Source organism: Antechinus flavipes, chromosome 2 (genome assembly GCF_016432865.1).
Source record: "Antechinus flavipes isolate AdamAnt ecotype Samford, QLD, Australia chromosome 2, AdamAnt_v2, whole genome shotgun sequence".
NCBI classification, from domain to species: domain Eukaryota; kingdom Metazoa; phylum Chordata; class Mammalia; order Dasyuromorphia; family Dasyuridae; genus Antechinus; species Antechinus flavipes.
Genome location: NC_067399.1, coordinates 673,720,877 through 673,746,300, shown reverse-complemented (window position 1 = coordinate 673,746,300; position 25,424 = coordinate 673,720,877). Strand labels below are relative to the sequence as shown.

At 48.3% G+C, this 25,424-nt stretch overlaps 1 protein-coding gene across 2 annotated transcripts in view; it reads left to right on the top strand.

The window, feature by feature from the left end:
• The window catches only part of SGMS1 (sphingomyelin synthase 1), a 187,259-nt gene that overhangs the window by 52,673 nt on the left and 109,162 nt on the right, over window positions 1–25,424 (top strand). For both annotated transcript variants that reach the window (XM_051982644.1, XM_051982642.1), the window contains one exon: window positions 8,178–8,284. The gene's annotated coding sequence lies outside the window, so the exon portion shown is untranslated. The remainder of the gene's footprint in view (window positions 1–8,177; window positions 8,285–25,424) is intronic.

Here is a 25,424-nt window from a genome sequence, read left to right as displayed (position 1 = left end):
TTTTTCCCCTTATCCCCTCCCCTAGATGGCAAGTAATCCAATATATGTTAAACATGGTAGAAATATATGTGAAATCCAATCTATGCCTACGTGTTTATACAATTATCCTGTTGCACAAGAAAAATCAAATCAGATTTTAAAAATGAGAAAAAATAAAACAACAACAAAAAGAGTCAAAATGCTAAGTTGTGAACCACACTCAATTCCCACAGTCCTCTCTCTGGGGATAGATGGCTCTCTTCATCACAAAATCATCTTGTTGGACAGAGCCACATTTTATTTGCGTAATTCCAGATTACTTTGCAAAATGGTTTTACCACTTCACAGCTTCCCCAACAATCTGTTAGTATGTCCATCACTTTGCATCTCCTTCAGCATGGACCGTTTCTTGTTATTTTTGCCAGTTTGCAGGGGATGAAGTCAGACCTCAGGATTTTTTTAAGCTTGTATTTCTCTTATGGTGAATGATTTGGAGCATTTTTTGTGTTTCTATGAATATCTTGTGGTTCTTCTGAGAATTGCATGGCCTTTGATTATTAATTGGGGAATAGCTGCTAGATGTAGAAATACACCCACACCCACACCGTAACCCTTATCAGAACGCCACTTCCTTTTTTTTTTTTTTTTTTAAATAACTTTTTATTGACAGAGCCCATGCCTGGATAATTTTTTTTTTTTAACAACATTATCCCTTGCACTCACTTCTGTTCCGATTTTTCCCCTCCCTCCCTCCACCCCCTCCCCCAGAGAGCAAGCAGTCCTTTACATGTTAAATAGATTACAGTATATCCTAGATACAATATATGTTTGCAGAACTGAACAGTTCTCTTGTTGCACGGGGAGAATTGGATTCAGAAGGTAAAAATAACCCGGAAAGAAAAACAAAAATGCAAGCAGTTTATATTCATCTCCCAGTGTTCTTTCTTTGGGTGTAGCTGCTTCTGTCCATCCTTGATCCATTGAAACTGAATTAGCTCTCTTTATCGAAGAGATCCACTTCCATCAGAATACATCCTCCAACAGTATCATTGTTGAGGTATATAATGTTCTCTTGGTTCTGCTCATTTCACGTAGCATCAGTTCATGTGAGTCTCGCCAGTCCTCTCTGTATTCATCCTGCTGGTCATTCCTCACAACAGTAATATTCCATAACATGCATATACCACAATTTACCCAGCCATTCTCCAATGGATGGACATCCTTTCATTTTCCAGCTTCTAGCCACTACAAACATTTTGGCACATACAGGTCCCTTTCCTTTCTTTAGTATCTCTTTGGGGTATAAGCCCAGTAGAAACACTGCTGGATCAAATGGGATGCACAGTTTGATAACTTTTTGAGCATAGTTCCAAATCGCTCTCCAGAATGGCTGGATGTGTTCACAATTCCACCAACAATGCATCAGTGTCCCTGTTTTCCCACATCCCCTCCAACATTCCCCATTATCTTTCCCTGTCACTCTAGCCAATCTGACAGGTAGAACGCCACTTCCTTATCAGAAATTGGATACAAAGATTTTTTCCCATTTGATGTCTTCCCCTTTTCTCCTGGATGCATTCATTCATGTTGTCTGTGTAGAAGCTTTTCAGTTTTAAGCATTCACTTCTATATTTTATTTTTGCCAATTGCATCTGTGTCTTATTTGCTTAAGAATTAGCAATAAATTTGATTGGAAAAACGTGGGGAAGGGATGAGGGAATCGAAGGTGGCTAGGGAAACGGGGGAGAGGTAGAGGAGAGTCAGAGATGTGGATTGTCAGCGTACATCACGCATGATTGGATGACTGATGAAGCCTCTACCATGATTCTTCCCTTCTCCCCTACTTTTTTTTTTTTCAAAAAAGGGGAAAAGTGCCCCATGAATTTATTGTCTACCAAAGTCATTTGTATTTTTTATCTTTCTCTTTTATTTTCCTAGACCCGCGTGTCCAGCTTTCTAGGGCTGCCCGGCATCCCATTTAGTCTGGAGGTATTTGTAGCTCTTGTTCCTCCTTCCGTGCTTTTTTTTTTTTTTTTTTTTTAAACAGTGATTCCCCTTTCCTGCTTTTGTCCAACCTTAGGAGGGAAAGAAGAGAACTAAGACTGAACTTGTTTTTAACTGAGGAATGTCAAATGTTTCCTCATCTCTTGAAACACATTTAAGTTTAGTGTCTTTGTCAAAAGTGGGCGCCTCCTGATCCCGTGCTTGCCATCCCAAGGTAGGCCAGCTGGTTCCGGACTTGGGAAGTCCCTGCTCTACTCTGGGGAGCTGCCAGCGTTCTGGATGGAATTGAGTATGGGTAAGCTGGATTATTTAAATGGTGAGGAAGATGATTATAATCACCCCAAAATCTCCCATTTCTAGAGTGCTTTAATATTTTCTGTATATTTATAACAATCCCTGGAGGTGAATAATATAGACACAATCATCCCCATTTTACAGATAAAAAAACTGAGGATCTGACATGTCTTGCCCAGGGTCTATAAGAGTCTGAGGTGAAATTTGAATTTGTCCGATTTCAGTCTAGCACTTGGTGCACTCTGATGCCCCCTGCTGTTTGTAAATCTTAAAGTGCTCTTGAAATGGCTAACTTTTTATTACTGATGCTCTGAGGATGAGTGGAGGGGGAGAGATACCTGGTGTAGATGAGACACAGCGCTTCTTCCTTCTGCTTCTTTCTCCCTTTTCCTCTCTCCTTCCCTATCTTTCCCTTTTCTTGCTATATCTTCTGTGTCTCTGTTTCTGTCTCTTTCTCCATCTTGAGGAGGACATTCCCTGCCCTAGAAGAACTAACTTCCTCAATGAATTCAACAACTTTGTTCCATACTAAGAAGTATGCTCAAAGAAAGAGTTCCTATGTCCCTCCCTCCCTTCCTTCCTTCCTTCCTTCCTTCCTTCCTTCCTTCCTTCCTTCCTTCCTTCCTTCTTCCTTCCTTCCTTCCTTCCTTCCTTCTTTCCTTCCTTCCTTCCTTCCTTCCTTCCTTCCTTCCTTCCTTCCTTCCTTCCTCCTTCCTTCCTTCCTTCCTTCCTTCCTTCCTTCCTTCCTCCCCTCCTCCCTCCCTCCCTCCCTCTCTCCCTCCCTCTCTGCCTCCTTCTTTCCCTCCCTCTATCTAACTACCTCTCTACCCATCTATCTATCTCAGGGTAATTGGGGTTAAGGGAATTTGCACAGGGTCATACGGCTGGTAAGTGTCTGAGGCAAAATTTGAACTCGTGTCCTTCTGACCCAGGGCCGGTGTTCTGTCCACAGTGTCACCTATTTTTCCCAAGCTTATATTCTATTAAGGAGAGTCAGTCTTCCCACAAATGCAGAAATAAAACTGCAGCTACAACATAAATTCAGAGTAATATGGGCTGGGGTGGGTCAGAGTTCCTCCAGCTGATCCCTACAGGTCATTTGTGGAAGGAAGCACCGGGAGAAATGGGGGCTTCTAAGAGGTAGTCTCGAGGGAGGCATGGGAGATAGCTGTGTGGAAGGAAGAGCGGGAAGGTGCATGAGTGGAGGGAAATGTCTGGAAAGAGCACCTGGGACCAGTCTGGAAAGGCTTTGAATGCCAATGATACGAGGAGGGATTCGGTCCCGGGGCTGCTGGGGGCCCTGTCCTAGTGTTGCCCAGTGAGCTACACGGTCGGCCCTATGCCCGTGTCAGTGGTAGAATGGTGGGGGGGCTTTGGGTGCTCATTATTTCCTTCTTGGGTTGCAGACCTCTTTCCTTACAGCAGTTCCAGGAGGGGGGTTCCCAGAAAGGTTCCTGCCGTGCCCTGTCTGCTGCTGCTCCCTGTCTGGCACAGCCTTTGTTCTCTGGGCCCCATTGTCTGAGCGGAACCTGGTGGGAGGGGAGGGCCCTCGGTGTTCAAGACCAGAATGTCCCTCCGCTCTGAGGAACATCGAGTCCAAGGCTGGATGGTCACATGTCCTCAGAGCTCTGACTCAATCCAGACGTCTCCATCAGACAGGCCTGGAAGTCAGATGCCATTTCTCCTTCTGGCCCTTTATATCTACTGTTATCCCCGGGACTCTGACATCCTCGAGGCCTGAGAAACTGTTGTGATGGAGGCTGCCTTGCTTTTAATGGGGGAAAAACTGAGTTATGATAGAGATTGCCTTGCTTTTGACGGGGGAAAAACTGAGTTATGATGGAGGTGCCTTGCTTTTGAGGGGAAGAGGGAAATTGAGTTATGATAGAGACTGCTTTACTTTTGAGGGGGGAGAAACTGAGTTATGATAGAGACTACCTTGCTTTTGATGGGGGTGGTGATGAAACATCCTGTTGTGACCCAGACGGTAATGTCCACCTAGGTGAGATGCCTTGGGTACCGAAGAGTGAGGATCTCAAAGTTGAAGGCTGAGAGCAGCTGGGAAGCGTGGTTCAGGAGTAAAGTGTGCATGGATGAGATCCCTGACCCCTAGCTGAGGAAACCAAAGGTGCCGCTTCTAAGTGGCTTCTCAGGGTAAGGCAAACACCCGATTGGTTACTTATAGGAATACATAACCCTAAGGAGTGGTGGAAGATGTACAATGAAACAAATGCCTAAAGGAAGGAAACAAGCATTTATTATATGCCTACTGTGTGCCAGCCACTGTGCTACACTCTTTACAAATAGGATTTTATTTGATCCTCACAGCAGTGGTGGAAGATGTACAATGAAACAAATGCCTAAAGGAAGGAAACAAGCATTTATTATATGCCTACTGTGTGCCAGGCACTGTGCTACACTCTTTACAAATAGGATTTTATTTGATCCTCACAGCAGTGGTGGAAGATGTACAATGAAACAAATGCCTAAAGGAAGGAAACAAGCATTTATTATATGCCTACTGTGTGCCAGCCACTGTGCTAAATTCTTTACAAATAGGATTTTATTTAATCCTCACAGCAGTCCAGGGAGGTAGGTGAGGTTTTGATCCCATTTATAGTTGAGGAAAGCTGAGACAGACAAGTTAAGAGCACGGTCCCACAGTTAGGAGTGTCTGAGGCTGAATTTGAATGGCACTTCTGAAATGCATCCTGAGGTGATAACAGCTCTGTAAATATGACTATCATCAACCCTTTTCTTTGAATTTTTCAAATTGACATTTGAAAAAATTCGTGAAGTTTTGGAAATGCTCTTTAAAAAGTCTGATAGATGAGTCACCTGCAAAGTGTTCCCCAGAAAACCCGACTGATGGAAGCCATTTATGCTTCATGATCCTTTGCCTCTCAAAGGGAAGGGTGACCCGGGTCCCTGGGACACCTGTTTTTGCCATCCCATCGCTGACGTCTCCTTTGTGCTTTCCGTTCTTTACAGTCGTGCTACTTTCTCTGGGGACCTTTCCGATGCCTCAGTCTGCGTTGTGTTTATGCAATTGCCAGATACTTTAGGGTGGGCTTGAAAAAAATTACCTTTCAATATTTTGTTTTCGTTGAACAAAGATTCGTTTTCTGTCTTTCCAAGCACAACTTCCACCTCCACAGCCTCCCTCTTACATAAAATGTTAAAAACAGAGCCTTCCTGTTCGGAATTGGCTAAAAGTCTAAAGCACAGATTAAGTTTGGGAAAGCACAGATTAAGTTTGGGTAAGCACAGAGAGCTTGGACAGGTCTCTGAACGTGGCCATACGACTAACTCGCAAAGGCAGAGAGGAAAAATCCCTTTTCTCCGGGAGCTTAATGTTCTACTCTGTTAATTCAATTGCTTTTTATGTTTTGGCTCTTTTATTATTATCAATCAATCAGCAAGCAGTTACGAATCCCCTATCTGCCTGGGTGTTGGAGTGACATGGACAGAAACGAGAGTCCTTTTCCACAAGGTGCTTTCGTTCTCAGGGAGCAGACAGATGTGCGTAAATACAGGTGGATAAGAGTTCTGAGATGGAAAGCCTAGATGATGCTGAGAGGGGATGAGGAAGGAGAGGAAGGGTAGGGAAGGCAGAACGGGCTTCCTGCGGAAGGGGATAAGGAAAGAGAAGAAGGATAGGGAAGGCAGAACAGGCTTCCTGCGGAAGGAGAGGAAGGGTAGGGAAGGCAGAAAGGGCTTCCTGCTGAAGGAGAGGAAGGGTAGGGAAGGCAGAACGGACTTCCTGCTGAAGGGGATGAGGCAGAAGAGGAAGGGTAGGGAAGGCAGAATGGGCTTCCTGCTGAAGGAGAGGAAGGGTAGGGAAGGTAGAACGGACTTCCTGCGGAAGGGGATGAAGAAGGAGAGGGAGGGTAGGGAAGGCAGAACGGGCTTCCTGTTGAAGGGGATGCTTAAGCTGAGCATGCTCAGCATCCAAGGATTTCTGAGGTGGAGATGAGGACAGAACATGGGAGATCGTGTCCTGCTAGAAGCGCTTCTGAACAGGAAGGAAAACCCGGCTTCTGATTTGTGCATTTTGGTAGAATTTCATTTTTTACTTGGATGCGCCGCTCCCATTCCCCAGCTCTCCGAATGATGAACCACGAGTAACTAGTTGTAGTTACTGCCACTTCCCAACATTAGGAGAGAAAGAAGAAACTAAGACTGAACTTGTCTTTAACTGAGGAATGGCAAATGTTTCCTCATTGAAACACATTTCTTCAAGTTTAGCGTCTATGTCAGAGGTGGGTGCCTCCTGATCCCGTGCTTGCCACCCCAGGGTAGGCCAGCTGGTTCCGACTTGGGAAGCCGCTGCCCTCCTCTGGGGAGCTGCCAGGGTTCTGGATGGAGCTGAGTATGGGTGAGCTGGATTATTTAAATGGTGAAGAAGATGATTATAATCACCCCAAAGTCTCCCGTTTCTAGAGTGCTTTAATATTTCCTGTATGCTTATAACAACTCCTGGAGGCTCTCTCTCAGTATTTTGGTGTACAGGGAACGGCTCTTTCTCTCGGACTTCTTTGAAGCATTTGCTTGCCAATGAGATCTCGGGGTTGGCCGTTATGGTTATTTAGTCACTTTCTTTGTGGAATTCCACATTGCCCTCCAGAATAGTCAGTGTGACCCTGACACCTCCAACAAAGTGGTCACGTTTTGCCATTGACTGTTCCCAACTTTGGGCATCTTTTCCTCTGATTTTTCAGATGGGGAAACTGAGGCTTGGTGATTTGCTCAATATCACTTAGGTATGACACAGCTAGGTTTGGATCCGGGTCATCTGGTTCCAAATCCATTGCTCCCCACTGGCCTCCTGATGTTACCTCGTCTATTAGGCAATTATTGACATATTAAGTGGCAGGTTGTCATTATTATAATTATCATCATTATCATTTCTTTGGCATTTGTGGTGAAATGACTTGCTTGGAGTAAGTCTCTCAAGCTAGATTTGAACTCAAGTCCTCCTGATGCATTCATTATCTATTGCTCTACCTCTCTGCCCCTTGTAGTTATTTTTTACAGTGCTGATGATAATAGTAGCTGATGTTCAAACCTTTTTATTCACATCATGCTCAGGTGGGGCAGGTTTTGCCACATTATTCCCATTTTAAAGATGAGAAACTTGAAGTTTGAGGCTTGGCCAGTGTAATCCAGGAAGGAAGTGTGAGGCAGCGCGCGAACACAGATCTTCCGGACTCTGATCTCTCCATTTTTTCCCCCTATGTTGCCACCATCTGAGCGACCGACAGTGGCAAGCTCTCTTTGGTTCCAGCTATGATTATTATTCCTTAGAACAACTTAGGCGTTCACTCATTTGCTTAAAAACAGTCACAACCTATCAAGTGCGCCGTTTTAGGAGCAGAGGGTGTTGCCAGCTTACAAGAGGAAGGCTCAAATGACATCACAGATGTAAAATAGTGTGCAAATCTTAACCACAGTTGGAATAAATGCCAGCTGTGGTTCTGTGGGCGAGCCACTGAGCTTGGCTTCCGGCTCTGCAAAATGAACGTGATAACACCTGGCCTGGGACCATGCAGGTCAAGTGTCTCCTAATCACTATTAAATCTGAACTCTGATAGTATCATTGTTATTATCCTTGGTTGGTCCTGGTTTAATTCAGTCAGTCAGCATTTATTAAGCACCTCTTATGTGTCAGGCACTGTTCTAGTTCCCTTGCCTCCAGGGAGCTTACGATCTAATGGGTACGGCTCTTCATTTGCAAGAAAACCCCAAATGGGGTCATGGAGAATGGGACACAACTGACAACGACCGAACGCCAAGTACTCTTTTTACTGGCCTGTAGTAATTGCACTGTCTATCTGTCTAACCCTCCACCCAGCTAGCTATCCATTTTGAATTCATTTGTCCTCTCCATTTCTTTTCAGATCGGTAACTCTTTCCCGGCTTGCTGTCCGTTGGGAAGCTTTTGACAACCCGGGGATACCCCAAGAATCGATGAAGCCTTAGTTGGAGTGAACAGCAGAAAACAGAGGTAAGACCGGTCCAGGCAACAAATGGGAACAGCCCGGGTGCCCGCTGGGGCGTGGCGGGCCTACGGGGTCTATGAATATAGCGGGGTGTTATTTGGCTGTAAGAAAACGAGACTGAAGAATTCAGAGGCTGAGCAGACTTGGATAAACTGACGCCGACTAAAGGAAGCTGACCCGGGGCAATAATGTACGGGGTGATGGTAACAGTGGAACAGCCAGAAAATGAAATTGAATGCTGGTGATGGCAAGATCTTGGTCCTAGGGAAGAGTTCAGGAAATTACCCTCCCTCCAATCTTTGCGGAAGGGTGGGGTGGGGTGGGGTGCAGCAGGGCACTGGGGGACAGAGCGGGGATTTTACCTGGAGCACTCTGCACTGGGTGGGGTAGAGGAGGAGAATACTTTTGGAAAGGCTAGAGGGGCCCTCCGAGGTTATGTCTTCTGGCATTCTGGTTCTACTGAGGAAACTGCCGGAGAGACTTCAGGGGAATTCTCCCATGTTACAAAGTTGATTATCTGAGGCAGGATTTGAATTCGGATTCTTCCGTACCGTCTAGTGTGATCTCTTCAATGACAGATGAGGAATCAGTCAGAATATCAGCATTTATGAAGCGCCTGCTGTGTGCCAGGAACTGGGTTATATACTGGAAACCCAGAGAAATCAGGACCTTTTCCAGGGTCACACAGTTGAGGAGACGGAATTTGAACGAATCCAGTACTTTTCCATATGCCTTGATTTTTATGCTAATTGGTAAATAGAATTAAAAATATAAATGAGAAATAGGTAGCAAGACAAATTTAAATAAAAAGAAAAAATCCCCCCAATATAATCAGCCCATTTGAAAAATCTGTGCTTTTAAGCTCTCCCTCTCCCCGTCACCCTCCCTGCCCCATTTCAGCTCTTCTTACTTTCCTGTTTGGATCTTGGGGTGGGGGAGGGGGCAGGGTTGATCCTCTTCCTCTGTGATTTTCCTTTTAAGGAGATAAACTATTTCCTTGATTTGTCCAAATTTGATGCAGTTTCATTTTCCTCTCCTTTTATACGTTCTCTTTTTGGTTCTTGCTGCTAAGGGACAGAGGAAGTCAGGGTGGGGATCGTGTATCAAAGAAAGGTCAGCAACCCTTCCTCTCCCTTTAGCCCTCCAGGAGGAGGCCGGACGTGGGCAGGCCTTGGCTTGGCAGATATTTTTTCCCCAGAAGCTTTAAATATTATCCTTTCTCCCATCAGCAGATTCTCGAGACGCTCAGTCTCTTTTTTTTGGGGGGGGGGCGGGAGTATTTGAGACGTGGCTCTCCCTCCCGTGGCCACCCACAAAGCCATTTATCTTATCCCGGGACCTGGGGGAAGTGACTTTCCTCCTGGCCTCGTCCTCAAAAGCTGGAAGCCACGTAGGCTGTTCCATCCCGGGTCCCTTCTCCTGGGAAGGTGTTGGAGTGGTGACTCGCCTTATCGGATGCAGATTTTTTTTGGTCTACACTTGTGACTTCCCTGACGTGGCAAATGCCTCCGTTAATTTGCATTGGCAGCTATTCTGGGACACCGCGGGCCTAAGCAGCTTGCCCAGGGTTACCCAGCGAGTACGTACCAGAAGCAGAACTCGGACTCGGGTTTTTCTGACGTAGGAATTGCGTCCCGCCCCCTCGCCATGCAGCGTCGGACCTATATACTATAGGCTCAATCTGGAACGGTGTCCTCAGCTCCATGTAGTAAAAGGAGGAAAGTGAGCAGAGCAAACTCATTCGCGCTAAAGTGTGAATGACTGACATTCTGGTCTGGAGTATTTGTATTTTAAAGCAGGGATTGGCTAAAGCTTAGGACTGAATCTCTGACTGGTAGGATTTCAGATGAGTGACCATTCAGATGGGAAAATGCCATGGTGGGATGAGAGAGGGTATTTAGTAGGAAGGCAGTGCCCTACTCCTTCGCTTAGCATGGCTTCCTGCTCTTACTTACAGTGTCTCGGGAAGCCCCCACCCCATCTTTACCTTTGACGAATCCTGTGCAGGTTTGGCCTTTTGGCTAAGTTCTTGACTGGATTTCTGTTTGAAGAAGCACCTGAGCCAGCTCCCGAGAGCTCATTGGAGCCATTTTCTCCAGTGATGGACTGGTCAGAGCATGTCCTTGTGCAGGGACCACCCACCCTTCCCCTGCTTTTTTAGCTCCGCTAGAATTGGAAGTCCCTTGAAGACGGGACTTTTTTTTAAACTTGCTTTTATATTCCCCGTGTCATAGAGGGGATGTCAGTAATAGAGCACTGGCCTGGAGCTGGGTTCAGATCTGGCCTCAGACACGTACCAGTTGTGTGTGAAGTAGACGAGTCACTTCATCATGTTCACCTCAGTTTCCTCATCTGTAAAATGACCTAGAGAAAGAAGGGGCAAACCTAGGCGGTTTCCTTGCCAAAAAAACCCCAAATGGGATCATGGAGAAGGGGACACAACGGACGACGACCGAACGCCAAGTACTCTTATTGCTCTGTCAGTCTGTGTAGCTGTCCTAAGCTATCCATTCATCATTCTCTGTCCTACGAAGGACCTACTGTCCTCGTCTAGGTTTGCTGACGTCCCTCACAGCGAACCTGTGAAAGCAGAAGAACTTGAAGTTTATCTCAGTTTGCGCGCCCGCCAGACGGCTCCCGAAGGGGCCTTTCTCTTTCCCTCCTCCAATGCGGACGTCTCGGACGCGGGCGAGGCTTCCGAGGCAAGAGATCGTCAATGCTATTTCCAGCGGCGTTACTCTTGGGCTCTTTCCCGCAGGCCTCCTTAGCCCATTTTCTCCCCCTGGTCTGGAGCTCAGACTGCCGGCTGGCTGATTTTCAAGCTTTCCCATCCCAGACTGCTGGCTTTTTGCCAGTGTCTGGTTTCCTTTGAATACTTCACTTTACTCGACATCTTCATTCCTTCGCAGTATCTGGGTCAGGACGACCTCTTGTTATTATTTGTAGCTCAGGCTGGGATTGTCTGTCCGGTAATCTCTCCTTTTCAGGATTTTTTCCATCCTAGAATGATAGAGCCGTGAATCAGCAAATAGGACACATCACGATTCTGGCCGTCTTGGTATCGATTCAGAGCTCTATTATTTCTTAAAGCAGTTTTCTGTTTTATGAACCAAGTGACTCCAGACGCTTTTAGCAGCCAAAAAAGGACGTCCTTTTCCTTGGGAATCCTTGCCCCTCCTCGGTAAGATGTTCTTCTCGTGCTCCTTTTCTGGAGGTTAAATGAGACACACTTTGTTGTTGCTCTGATACCTTCTCCGCTACCTCAGATCAGTGATGTTAGGATGTAAATTGTAGTTTGTCCGTGTCTGCTTATCCCGTGTGACTGTTGCCGCTCTTCTCCCACCCAATGTCCTCGGGGGTCTACCTCTACTTCCCTTGACTTTGTGAGGACCCCTGAGGAGCATATGGATCATCTTGCGTTTTCTGACAGTTATTCAGTAAGCATTTATTAAGCACCTTTTATATGCTAGGCATTGTCCTAAGCCCTGAGGATACAAAAGACACAGGACAGTTCCAGCTCTCAGGGAGCTTACACTCTAATGACAGAAAGTCAGGGCCTTGGTTTTTGAGTTACTGGTGCCCAGCACAGTCCTTGGCACATAGTAGGTGCTTACCAATAATATATTATTATTAATAATAATATATTTAAAAGAATACATTCATTCGAATACCAGCAGGTTTTGTGTTTGATCCCAGAGGAGATGGGGAGCCTGGTGTTTATTGGGGTGGCGTGATATGAGCTGTACTTTAGGAAGTCTCCTTGGGGGCTGAGTGGAGGATGCACCGGAGCGGGGGGAGGCCCAAGGCAGATCCCCCAGCAGCTGTCGCAGGATCCGGGGTGAATGATGAGGGTCTGTGTAGGGGGGTGCCGGGTCAGTAGAGCGGGGCATATCTCGGAGGGGGCTGCAAGGGGGAAACAGCAGACATCGAGCACGACCATTGTACGGGCCGGTGGCGGTGAGAGGAGTTAGGCTGTTAGAATGACTGCGGATTGTGAGCCTGGGTGACTGGGATGCTCGTGGTCCCCTTGACCGTAACTGGGAAGGAGGCAAAGCGGGGGAAGTGGATTAGAGGGGAAGATGAGACCTTTGGACCTGTGGAGGGGACGGCCAACGGGAGACGTCTGAACAGCTTTTGGGGGTCTCCAGAGAGGGCCGGGAGGCATCGGCCGAGTGCGTTTTCATCCATGGGAAGGCACTAGGAGTAGGGGAGGATCTGCGGCTCAATGTCTCCAAAGACTCGAAGGAAAGGCAAGTGGGCTGGACATCCTGTGGGAAACCGGGCCAGGCTCATGGGGCTCCCACGCTTCTCCCCGAAACAAAGTCTTCTTCAGAGCAGCCTTGTTTCAGGGAAGCTGCGAGTCATGGCATTCCAGCGACTCGAGACCCGAGTTCCCGGTCACCCGGAGGGCAGCGGAGAGGGGGTCCGTGTGGGCGGGCACGGATAGCAGAAAGCGCAAGGGCAGGAAGGCCCGGAGGCCACCACAGAGTGACACAGGAGTCAGAGGAAAAGTGGGGCTGCTCCTGGAGCCAGAGCAGGGCTGGGCGGTGGGCCTGACTGCAGGCTAAGCGCTGTCGGCACTCCCTTCTCCGGGCTTCCGCACCTCCTGCCACCGCCGCCAGCTCTTCAGTCCAGGGACCTCCTGGCTGATCTATGAACACTTTCCTACCTGTCCTCCACGCCTAGAATGGTCCTTCTGGCTTCCTTCCAGCCCCATCTAAAATCTCACCTTCTAAAGGAGCCTTTTCTCTCTTTCCTAATCTAGAGCCTTCTCTCCTCTAATCCTTTCTGTTTCTCCTGTCTGGAGCTTCTTTGCACGTATTTATTTGCATTTTGGTTTCCTCAAGGGCAGGAGCCATCTTGTACTTTGCTTTTTAGCGCAGTGCCCGGCACATAGTAGGTGCTTAATAAGTGCTTGTTGACTGTTAGTGAGCCATTCTATGCTTGAGAGTTAAGATTTACAATTTTAAAAATAGAAACATATTTAGTAGGTGACGGGTTGATTCTTCATCAAGGCAGCAAAAGCAGCTCGGGGCGTCAGGAAGGATTCCAGGACTCCTGGGGCTTCTTCCTCAGACTTTGGACCCCCTTCTTGCTTGAAGAGCCCACAACCGAGTCTCAGGTAAATCCACCTGGGACAGCCTGAGTCAGTTCTCTGCACCTTTTCCCCACAGCTCTGGCCGGCGAGAGGGGAAGGCTGTCGGGTCCTGGCTCACAGCCTCAGGGAAGCGATTTCCCTTCCCATGTGAATCCTCGAGGGTCCTCACGGGACCAGAGGCGAGTCTGGTGTGCAAAGCCGATGAGGGGCCGGGGTTCAGAGGCCTCTGAGAAGGGCCCCCGTCCCCCCGGGCTCGGCTCCGGCTGTTCGCACATCAAGCTAAAGTTGGTTTCCCTAATGACGGACGTTGGTCCTTGTTCTGGCTTTGGGGGTCAAGCACAATGACTGGAATGGGAGGCCACGAGCCAGATCTTGGGGTACTTAAGCCCTTTCACATCCCCTCGATTCTCTTCTTCTCCTGCTTAAACACGCCCTGGTCTTTCCCATGTCCTTAAATGACCCGGGATTGTTGGGGGGTGCTGGGAGTAAACACGGGCGCCGAGACCCAGAAGCCAGGAGGTCCTGATTAGAACCTTGGCCTTGGATTGTGTTTTCCGCCTGAAACAATGCTGGAGAAGGTGGAAGGTTCCCAAGACAACCCACAAAAGCCTCTTTTAACATAGGGTGTGACAGGGTCTGCGCTCCGGGTCGCCAGAGCTGCTCGCCAAGTATTTTTGCTATTTTTTCCTCCCCAAACGCCAAAGCACGTTTCCTTCTTCCTGCTCGCGAGCGGGGGAGTTCTTCCTCTCACAGTCCTTAAAAGTCACACCTTCATCCCCAAGCAGGCCCACTAACCCCTGGGCTCCTCCAGTCACTACTCCCCCGTTCCGAGGTCGGAGGGAGGGAAGGGGATTGACTCGATGGACTCCCGAAGGAGTCCTTCCAGGGGATCATTGGAGACTTTTTGGCAAACCTTCGCGCCCTTCATTCGGGACTCCCCTTAAGCTGGGGACTCTGGCCTACGTCTACCGGCCGACTTCTTCCTACTCCCTCTCGCCTCTTTTCCCTGAAAACCAAACTATTCTTTTGATCGCTTTCAAGTTTTGTAAGTAGGGCACGCAATGATTTTCCGTTCCATTAAGTTAATTTTGCCCAAGTGATTTTAATGTGTTTATAGCCAGATGAAGTTCATTTTTTTTAAGGGAAGCTTTTTTTCAATAAATTTTTTTTCAATAACCTGAAAATAAAAGAAAGCAAGCAAGCTAAAATATTCTATGGCTGCATTTTGAGGCTGCCCCGGATTGGAAGGACATTTGTGAAGCCCCCGTCATGGCGTCCGGGTTCTGATCCCACCTTTCCTGCTCTCTGTGTGCTTTGGCCTTTGAACTTCAAGGTTGGAATGTGTTCAAGGGAAGGAAAATGGTAGCTCCTGTGGCTCAGGAACTGGGTTGGGCACAGAGTTCCAATCAAATTCCCTCAATTTAACAAGCATTTATTTATTTGTTTGTTTGTTGTTTGTTTGTTTGTTTGTTTATTTTTGTAAATTTTTATTTTCCCTAGTTACGTTCAAAAAACATTTTTGGGAGGATTATACATTAATTTTTTTTTTTCACATATTTATGAATCATGTGTTAGGAAAGAAAAATCAGAACAAAAGGAGAAACCATGAGAGAGAAAAAAAAAACAAAAGGAAAAAAAATGAACATAATGTGTTGCATTTAGTCTCCATAATTCTCTCTCAGGATGCGGATGGCGTTTTTCCATCCAAAGTTTATTGGGATTGCCTCGGATCACTGAACTGCCGAGAAGAACCAAACTGCCATAGTTGATCATCACATAATCTTGCTGTTGCTGTGTACAGTTAACATGCATTTATTAAGCAATTTCTGTTTACTAAGTTCTGGGAATACAAAATGAAGAAGAAAATAGTCCCTGCCCTCAAAAGGCTTATATTCCATCTTGAGACAGGGTGTAAAAATAAAGAAGATGAGATAGAGGGAGAGGCCCCAGTACCTGAAGTCATCCCGTACTTAGAAAGATGCTAAGAGAGCCCAGGTGAGGAGGGAGCATACGGGCAGGGGGCTCAGCCTTTGCAAAGGTGTGGAGGTAAGAGATTGTGAGTTGGAGTGACAGCTGTAAGAGTGTGAAAGGTCCAGAAAAGTAGATCTATCTCCATTGATGGCAGCTAGGTGGCGCCATAGTGCAGAGTGCTGGACCCAGCATATTCAACTTGATGAGTTCAAATCCAGGCTCAGACACTTTCTAGCTGTGGCGAGCTGAAGGGGAGACCGGCACCCACGGGGCAAGTTTTCACAGGGGAGCTCTCTGATATGACAAAATCACAGGTATAGACCCCGCCGCCCTATTCACTGTCATGAGCCTTCATCAGAATCAGTTCTCCTGTGTCTTTGTTGGCTTTCTCTGATTTGGGATTCTGGCTCTCTGAACTCCCAGGACCTGTGGCCCACTTTCTCTCAGTCTCTCAGTCTGTCTGTGTGTGACGGCGGTGGCTGCCATCGCTCCTTGTGTCCCGGTGGGTGCGACGTCCCTTCAGGGGCCGACCCCGTGCCTTTGAGCGGCCCCGATTTGCCTGGAAAGATCCCTGGCTTTGGGATGATCTCAGCTCTGCCCCTTGGTGGTGGGTGTGGCGAGTGGGTGCCCTTCTGAGCTCCCTCATCTCTGAAAAGAGGCCGTTTGAGGTCAGGATGCTTGACGGTCCCCAAGGCCCCTCGAGGGTGTCTGGGAAAGGCTCGTTCCATAATAATGTCTTTTCTTTTCATCCTGATATTAAGACATTTGGGGCTGGAAGCGGCTCAGACGGATTCCCAAGAATGGGCTGTTAAATTTTCACCGGGAGCATTTACCTGGAGATCAGTAAATAAAGAACGCACTCCTCGTTTGGCTGATCGCTCAGATTTAAGAGGTGGAAAAAGCAGTAATAATGCTGGGGAAACTTAAGCCTGTATGTTGTGTGGTTCTTTTTCTGGAGAGCCGATGGTTAAATATTGGCCGGCGCTCTCCTGGATATCAGTTATAAACAAGCCCTTTTTGGAGGGCTTCAGTCGTTTTTGAAAGTGTAACGGATTCCCGAGACGACTCTGCCCTCGATGACTGTCTGTTCTAGCTCCGGGCCCGTCTCCCTCGTGCCTGCGACAGTCACGGCGGCGGCGTTCCCCACGTTCCTCCCCCCGCGGTGTCTGCGGCTCGCTGCGCGTGAGCCGGCGAGGGCTCCGGGGAGGAGTGTTTGCTCCTGTGGTTCCCAGCTTATCTTCGAGGTGACCGGGAGCTCTCGCTGTCCGGAGCGCGCTCGGCTGGACCTGCTGTTCTCTTGGTTCTCCAGCCCGCGGCCCGTTCAGTGCGTTCTTTAGTTTCCTCAGAGAGGAGCCCGGAGGAGGGCAGGGGCTGGGCCCAGGGTCGCCCGGCCCTGCTGTGACCCGGCTCCCTCCGGGAGTTTTTCTGTGATATTTGATGTTTTTGTTCCTGTGATCTCTCAGGGAGCCGTCCCTGGCTCATAAACCATTTGCAGATGAGGAGCTTTGGGGGTCGCAGATTCGGAGCTAGAAGAGACCGTGTTGCCCCGCCCCCGCTTGGTTCCTGACAGACCCCGTCCTAAGTGCTGCCCTTGAGGGGGGATGAACCCAGTTTCTCGCCCTTGAAGGGGAGCAGCTGCGTTACCGGGGCGAGAAAGGGGCTCTTGGCGGCCGGCGGAGGGCTCCATGACACAAACGGTCAGGCTCCATGCTAGCGGCCCGGAGTCCTTCACCCATCACTCTGCCGGTCCGGGGGCGGTTTTCTGAGAGGACTGGGGGCCGGGGGGCTGCCTGGGCCGGGCCGCGTTCTCCCCGGCCTCCCACACGCTGCTTGGGAAGGCAGAAACAATGGCCGATTGTGTGGAGCCGCTGGCCCGGGATGAAAGAGCCGTGTTTCAGGCGTGCTGTTCCAAGCCCCGGCCGGGGTGGAGTCTTTCCCCAGCATTTTGTTGTATTGTTTTCGAAACCTCGGTCCTGAGCTCCCGGGGTGGAGGGGGGCCTTCCTCGGGAGGGTCCTTTCCTGAGCAGGGGGAGGGGCCCCTCCGTAGCCCGACCCCAGCTGCCCCTCTGCAGACCGGCCAGATGGGCCTCTTGTGTGTCTCGGCCTTGCACAGGCTGCCCGCCGTGGTGGGGGGGCCCAGGGCCAGAAGGACTCGGGTTCAAATCCAGCCTCTTAAATTCACTCGTGGTTTGATCCGGGCAAGGGACTCTATGTCTGTCTGCCTCATTTTCCTCAGTTGTAAATTGGGGCCATCCTATCAGCGCTTCCCCCCAGATTGTTGGGAGGACCGAATGAGGTGATATTTGTAAAGGGCTTAGCGCAGTGCCTGGCACACAGTAGGTGCTTAATAAGGTGCTTTCCCCTTTCCCTTCCACGCGTGACATTTTCTTCCTCCTTACCTTTGATATTCGATTGCCCCTCAAGTCCCTGCTAAGTCCTGGGTTCTGCAAGAGGCCTTTCCTGCCCTCCCTTAATGCTGACGCCTTCCCTCTCTTAGTCATAACAGTCTTCAGTTTCTCTTGTGTCCAGTCGTCTGTCCTTGGGCATTTTGGGATCCAGGGAAAAGCCCTCGAAGGCAGAGGGTTCTGAAAGTGGGGAGGAGGCTGAGGGGACCGTCCGGTGAGGGACACCGAGGCAGGGGGCTGCAGGCTGCAGGCAGGCGACACGACCCCTCGAGGTCAGTCTCCATTGCACTGGAAGCCGCTTAAAGTCTCCTCACGCCCCTGGGCCGGGCCCTGTAGAGAGAAGGCCCTGGGGGGTTGGAGAAGGGCAGAACTTGGCCATGGGAAAGGCCTCCTGCTCCCTGTAGGGAGAAGGCCCTGGCCATTGGAGAAGGGCAGAACTTGACCATGGGAAAGGCCCTCTATAGGGAAAAAGCCCTGGCCATTGGAGAAGGACAGAAGTTGGCCATGGGGAAGACCCCTGTAGAGATGGGGTTTAAGCTGAGGGCCATGAGAGCATGGTGGGCAGAGGGAGCGCCTCCAGGGTCAAAGCAAAGCAAAGAAGCTGATCTAGACCCTTTGTTCTAATTTGGAGCAGAAGAGATAAAAAGAGGAGAGATAAGGGGACAGCTTCAGAGCAGGAAGTGCCCTCCCACACCTGGTCTTATCCTTAATTTTGTAGTTGGAAACAGACCTTGCTCGGCCCCAGGTGATAGACAGGATTTGAATCCAGACCCTTTGGTTCCAGGCCTGGGCTGAATCCAGAGCTGCTATTGGCTCCTCTGTCTGACAGGGGCGACCCTTCCCCCCCCCCCCCCCCCCGCCATTTCCTTCTTAACCCTCTTCTGCTGTCCTGTCTGGGCCCCCCAGTTGGGGGCCTGGGACTGAGGCCTTCATAGAATTGGTAAAACCTACTTGGTCGGAACAAGTTCATGAAATGAGGAGCAGGAATGATGGGAAAATCTGGGTCCGGGTTCCGCCTCTTCCTCCGGCTGCCGGTCACTCAGCTGGCCATGTTTCTGTGTCTGTGACCTTGGCGGTGGTCTGAGGTCAGGAAGCGCTTCCCCGCCTGGAGATAGGGATGGGGGGGCTGCTTCTTCTTTAAGCCTGGATGAGTGTTGTACTGATAATTAAGATCCTGAAACTGCAAGTATAATTTTCTTTTTTAAAAAAAATTATTATTATCAAAGCTTTTTATTTTCAAAACATCCTCATAGATAATTTTCAACATTCACCCTTGCAAAATCTTGTTCCCAATTTTCCTTCCCCCTTCCTCCCACCCTCTCCCCTAGACTGCAAGTAATCCAATATAGATTAAACATCTGCAATTCTTTTACACACATTTCCACAATGATCAGCCTACACGAGAAAAATCAGATAAAAAAGAAAAAAATGAATTGCAGAGGAAAAATTTGCACAGAAAAATCCAGTTATCCCCAGAATGTTGTACGGAACATGGCAGAAAACTGGCGGCTGTATTTGTAAAGCTTTACTGTTATGCCCCCGGCCCAGTATCCTCCCTCGTATAAAGAAAACCAGTTAAGCAAAAATGATAATCGAAATGGGCGGCGGCATTCCGTACTGCAGTGCCCAGCAGCCACTGGGCACTTGAGAGGGACTGGCAGGGCGGTGGATAGTTTTTCCTCCTCTGGAGAAGAGGTCACCATTTTTCCCGATCCCTTTTCTAGGACTCTGGAGTTCTTGTTGCAATGTTTTTGTTTGTGCCGCTGTAATTAATTATGAATATTTCCCTCTTGGTTCTGCTTTCATCGCTCCTTATCTGCTCCTACCGATCTTCCCTTTGACTTATCCATTTAACAATGAAACCTAGAATTTTGCCAGCATTTGAAACCCAGATCCTTGGCTCAGTTTACCAGTTTGTGTTCCCTCCCCTGTTTGAACATGGTGTTGCTTGTCCTTCTCCAGGCTAATTATTATTTAAAAAGACTTTTCAGCCCCAAAAGAGGCTGAAATAGAAAAGGATTCTGTGATTTAGAGTGTTGTATTAACCCAAATACTTAATTCCTAGAATAGTTCTGTTTTGAAGACTTAAATTTCATTCCAAAATAATTACTTAAAAAAAAAAAAAAGAAAAGAAATACCTCCTGATTTTGTGAAGGAGATTAGAGAATCCCACAAAGAATTCGGTGTCCAGAGTCTATGGGTAGGGAGCTTTAGATTGCTGTTCCGTGTTCGATTTCAAAATTTAATTGCAACATGAGTTATATTTCTACCATGTTTAACATATGTCATCTAGGGAGGGGGTGGGGAGAGGGGGGGAAATTGGAACTCAAGATTTTTCAAGGGCTAATGTTGCAGAATTATCCATGCATATGTTGTGAAAAAAAGAAACTTTAATTAAAATAAAAAAGAATTACAAAACTTAATGGGAAAAAAAAATAAAACAACGATATGTTGTAAAAAACAATCTGACCACTAGGTGGCGCAGTGTATAGCCTGCCAGCCCAGAGGCAGGAAATCTCAACTTCTTGAGTTCAAATCTGACCTCAGACCCTTACTACCCTGAATAAGTCATTTAATCTTGTTTGCCTCAATTTCCTTATTTGTAAAATGAGCTGGAGAAGGAAATGGCAAATGCTCCAGTATCTTTGCCAAGAAAACCCCAAATGGGGTCACGAAGAGTTAGATGTGACCAAACAGCAATGATGGATAGAAGGAAGGCAGAGAAACTGGGAAATCCTGAGTTCCGTTGCTGCCTTGGGGCCTGTATGCCTCCAGGCAGATCATTTGATCTCTCAGTGATTGAAGCAGTTCTTCAGAGGTGGTATCTATCTGTCCTGTAGAAGGAATTTTCTCCTCCGGGAGTTCTTTGTACCTGTGACCTTCCAGATGTACCCCAGATTTTCACTGGCAAAGTTTCATCACCCTCCATGCAGCAGACAAAGATTACGCATAAATAAAACTTTGGGGGGTAGTTATATTTTAAATACATGGTGGAGTCGGGGTAGGAGCGAGGGATTGGTATTTAAAGGAACCTGTTCCTGAGTTTTAAAGTGAATATTTATTTTTTTCTTGGCTCCTCAGTTGGGTTATAATATCTATTGGATGTGTTGACATCAAAGGGATCTTGTGTTTTTTAGCTCCTCTTAGCAGTCTGGAACCTAGGGTCAGTGTTCTAGAACAGGAGGGAACTTTTGGAGGCTTCTCCAATTGAAGAAAAACCAGATCTAGATCCAGGGCAGCTATTTAACACTCTAGAGCTATCCCTTGGGTAGAAGATGAGCCTGGAGGCTTCTTCAAAGACTGTTCTGCACTCAGGTTCTGTGACCATGCAATGATTACATCTCCACCTTAAGCATGGTTCCTTTTTTTTAAATACTAAGGGATTTCCCTAAGTCATATATTTGGAAGAGCAGCCGTTTAAACAAAAGCTCCACAGCATCATGTGGCTTAACCACTTTTAATCTGTTGGAAAAACCCGAGTTCAAATGCTTCTTTTTAGAAAAAGGGAAACCAGCAGAAAGGGCACAGGATGGAGGCAAGGATCGGCGTTCCGGGCCCTGCTCTGCACTGCCCACGTGGCAGGTCTTGGGCCTGTCTGTCCCATTCCAGGCCTTAGTTTCCCTAACTATAAATGGAGGGAATTGGACTGGATGAAGTCTGACCTCTCTTCCAGCTGGGTCTATACTCCCTTGATCCCCCATGGACGTGACTTTTGGTCTAGACACCACCAGGCTGGAGCCAGCCAGACTCTGAAGACTTCACAAAGGAAGGAGGACCTGCGTGAGGAACGCCATCTGTTTTTCTAATGGAATATGGAGAACAATATTTGAACACTGAGAAACAGCAGGGAAGGATGAGGGGCAAAGGAAGGGATTAGTTGAAAAGGAGATTCGGATTCAGAGTCCTACCTTTGTTACTATAGGACCTCCCTGAGCCTCAGTTTCCCTAGCTGTAAAATGAGGTTGTTTTAGCGAGCTCCTAAGGTCCTTTCTAGATCCGTGATCCCAAGTTTCTGGGTCTCGCGATCCTGTTTCTGGCTCTTTTGAGTAGTTCTTTTACAGTGGCCATGGCTATGATCTCTGCTTCTGGGAGATTGAGACAAGTGAACCATCTGAGTGCAAGAATTCTGAGCAGCAGTAGGTTAAGCTGATTGGCTGTTTGCTCTGAGCCTGGTGAGCCCCTGGGAGGGGACAAGTTCTCGGGCTGCCTTGGAAATGAAGCGGGTCGGAGCCCTTGTGGCCATCAGCAGGGACCTCCCCCCGGGCCAGTGGTTGACCATCGCTCTTCCAGCCTGAGGAGCCCAGGGAGACTGGTCTCCAAAGTAAGGAAGAAAAGGAGGAAGCTGGTCTCCAGTAATGGGTCATACTTCTGTAGCCGGTGCCAGAGGCTGCTGCTCTGCTCCCAATACCCTTATGAGGTATTCAACAGGAATTATCATATTAATGACAACAGCTCCTGTTTCCATAGCCCTTTAAGGTCTACAGAGTGTCATGGCCAACTTTAATCACAGTGATCCTGGGAGAACTGACAGCTACTATTTGCTTTACAGATGTCAAGGCCGGGGCGCTGACCGTAGAAGGGCCTTCTCCCTTCCCCCTTATTCCTCTCCCCATCCCCCATCTTTTGCCACTGAATATGTGCCAGAGTCCATATTTAGGCCTCCAGCTCCTGAGCCAGTCTCTCTTTGCACCTCACTCTCAGTCCCTCTCTTGCAAGGAACTGTTGAGGTGGACAATTTAGATCCTCCTTTACTTCCCTTCTAACTGACGTCATTAAAACTTTCTTGTTCCAAAAGAGGGGTTTTCGTAGCTGTTGAATTCAGGGGAGCTGGCGCTCTGGAGCCTTTCATCCTGAGCGATAGGGAAGCTTACTCAACCTGAGAGGAAAGAGAAGCGCTCCGATGAGTGGGACCAGTGGGAGCGATAGAAGCTGATGTCTCAGAGGAAACCAGTGACCGACAGTGGCCCTTCTGTGTCTAGTGGAGCCGCACGTTAGGAAAGACTTTTTGGAAATGAGCACTGACACGGAGTTCGAGAATCTGGGTTCAGATTTTATCTGCAGCACTTCCTTCCTACACGACCTCATTTCCCTGGGTCTCAGTTTCTTTATTTGTAAAATGGAGGAGTTGGACCGGATCCTCCAATAGTTGATCTTTGTTCTTCCCCCGGCGCAGTGTGTTGTAAATAGATGGTGTAATCTGTAGCCAATAGCAGGCCAGCCAGAGTGGGTGTGACTACCTGTGGACTGCAAGCATGAGATCAGTTCCTAGAGAACTAGTTCTGGGAAGCTGGGTTGCGACAGATCATAAATTTCTCCCGTTGCTGTTCGACCTTGGTTTGGTGAAGAGAACCGATGATGTCATGATGGATGTCTTGGATTGGATTTTAATGAGGCAGAGTTGCGTCAAGTTGTCAGCCTCGGAGCTGCAAGATAACTCGGAGACCTGCCGGTCCAACCTCCTCATTTTGGGGAAACAGAAACAAAAGAGGAGAAACGAAAGCGATTCCGACTCTGTCCCGTTCATGGATGAAGAATTCAGACTCGGGGTGACTTTCCCAAGATCCTTTAGGTGGCAGAGAGCGGTCAAGATCTGGCCCTCGTTCCTTGGCCTGCGGATAGTTAGTGCTCTTTTGTCCCCAGCACAGGGCTCTTGGGTTATAAGACGAACGTTACAGTCCCCACATAGTTTGTTTATAGTGAGTGAGATAATATCCACATAGAGGAGCACAAAGAGGATTTTGCTTTGAGCTTTGCTACGATGTCATGAGCAAGTGGTTTGGCCGCCTCTTTTCCAGTCTTTAAGTGGGAATCTCCTTGGGATTTATGGTTGTACCAACAATGAACATCTATATAGCACTTTACCTGTATTATCTCATGATAGAGAGAAAGCTGGGAGGCAGATACTCTTATTATATTATATTATTATAATTATTATATTATTATATTATTATATTATATTAGCCTCGTTTTATAGGCTAAGAAACTGAGGCAAGTAGAGGTTGAGGGACTTGTCCAGGATTGAGATTAGAGCTTCTCTCCAGGCTTTTAGACACTCTAAGTCAGTCAACAAGCATTTATTATTGTTTCCTATTAGCACATGGAATGATGATAATTAAGTGCAAAGGGAAACCTCAGACTTTCCTCCTGCGTATTGTAATGGAGGCGACAACTCTGCTTAGATCAGCCTCCACCTAGCCTCCCATCAGTGACCAAACCGACCGCATCTGGCAGCACAAGCATATTGTCATTCCAGAGTCCCCACCTTTCCAGGAAGAGATGGGAGTACGTGGCTTTCTTCTGTTTACCGACATCACGATGTGTTATTTGGGTTCCATAGTGTTTGATTTGGTCCAGCTGTTCTTTGTGTTCATGTTGTTGAAGTCGCGGCTTCCATTGTTTTAAACCCATGTGAAATTATCCTTCCTGGAAACAGGAACAGGCTTTTTTTTGGGGGGGGTCACTGGTTGGCAGGCCCATTTCTCGCAGCCTCACGTGCAGAGCGAGCGATCCACGGCTTGTTGCTAGCAGGGGAGAATGCAGATGTCAGCTATCGGGGCATCTGGCTGTGGACTGCTGGGACGGGAGAGGGCCCTCGTGATTTTTTAGTTCCATCTGCTCCTGCTGGGCTTGTAGACTGAAAATAAACTCAGAACAATGGCGAGCTCTCGCAGAGATGGCAGGGAAGGGGTCATCCCCTTGGGAAACAGCAAGATGGTTTCCCAGGTGCCCAGGAGGCAGAGGGGCCGCGAGGGGAGAAAACGCAGTTCACGGAAGGCTGAGTTCCAGGCCAGTCAGTTCCCATTCAGTTCACTCCCTCTGTAGTAGGAGGAGGCCGGAGCTCTGTGTCTTCTCTAAGGAAGGTGATTAAGTGTGGTGGCTGCCATCTTGTCTCCGGTACAATGGTCCACTGAGGGCCAGATTTTGTCCTTTAGGTCAAATCATTCCAGTCCCTTGGGAAGAAAGAACTCTGGAGGCAACAAAGAACAGCTCACCTTGGCAAGAAGGTGCAAAACGCAGCCTGCAGGAAGCTTCCTGGGGGTCCTGGGAGCTCTTTGCCAAAGTCTCCGGACTGGCCGCCAGCCTCCTTGGCCAGCGGGCTCCTGCTGGGTCTAGATCATCCTCCTGTGGCAGCGTGAGCTCTGAGGCTGCGAGACCGAGCCCCCGCTTCGGAATGTGCGTGGGAGGGCTGGCTCCCACCTCCCCCGGGCTTGGCCCACGATGCCATGGGACCCCAGCAAGGAGCTGGAGCGGGTGGCGTTGTCTGGGGACTTCTTAACCTGGACTATTTTCTAAAATTAATTTTAAACTCGGATCCCACTGTTTCAATAGAATTGGTTCTCTCTGTGACCCTATGTATTGGATGGACTTCCAGGTGTTTTCTGAGAAGGGGGTGGGGGCAGAAGCTAGACAGGAAGCAGGGTTCAAATTGCCGCCGGGAACCGACGGCTCCGTGACAGAAAAGAGGGCAAGAGCTGCGGTCCAGAGTGGCTACAAACGGGCCGCGCTCTGCGGAAATGCTGGTCTCCACCGAGGGCTCATTCAGCAAAAAGGCGGGGACAACAAGCACGAGCTGAGCCATGGACTTGGGCCCGGGGACCTGGGTTTGGATCCTGCCTCAGATACTGACTGGTTCTGTGAACCCGGAGCCCGACGCTTCGTCTGGCACAGAGT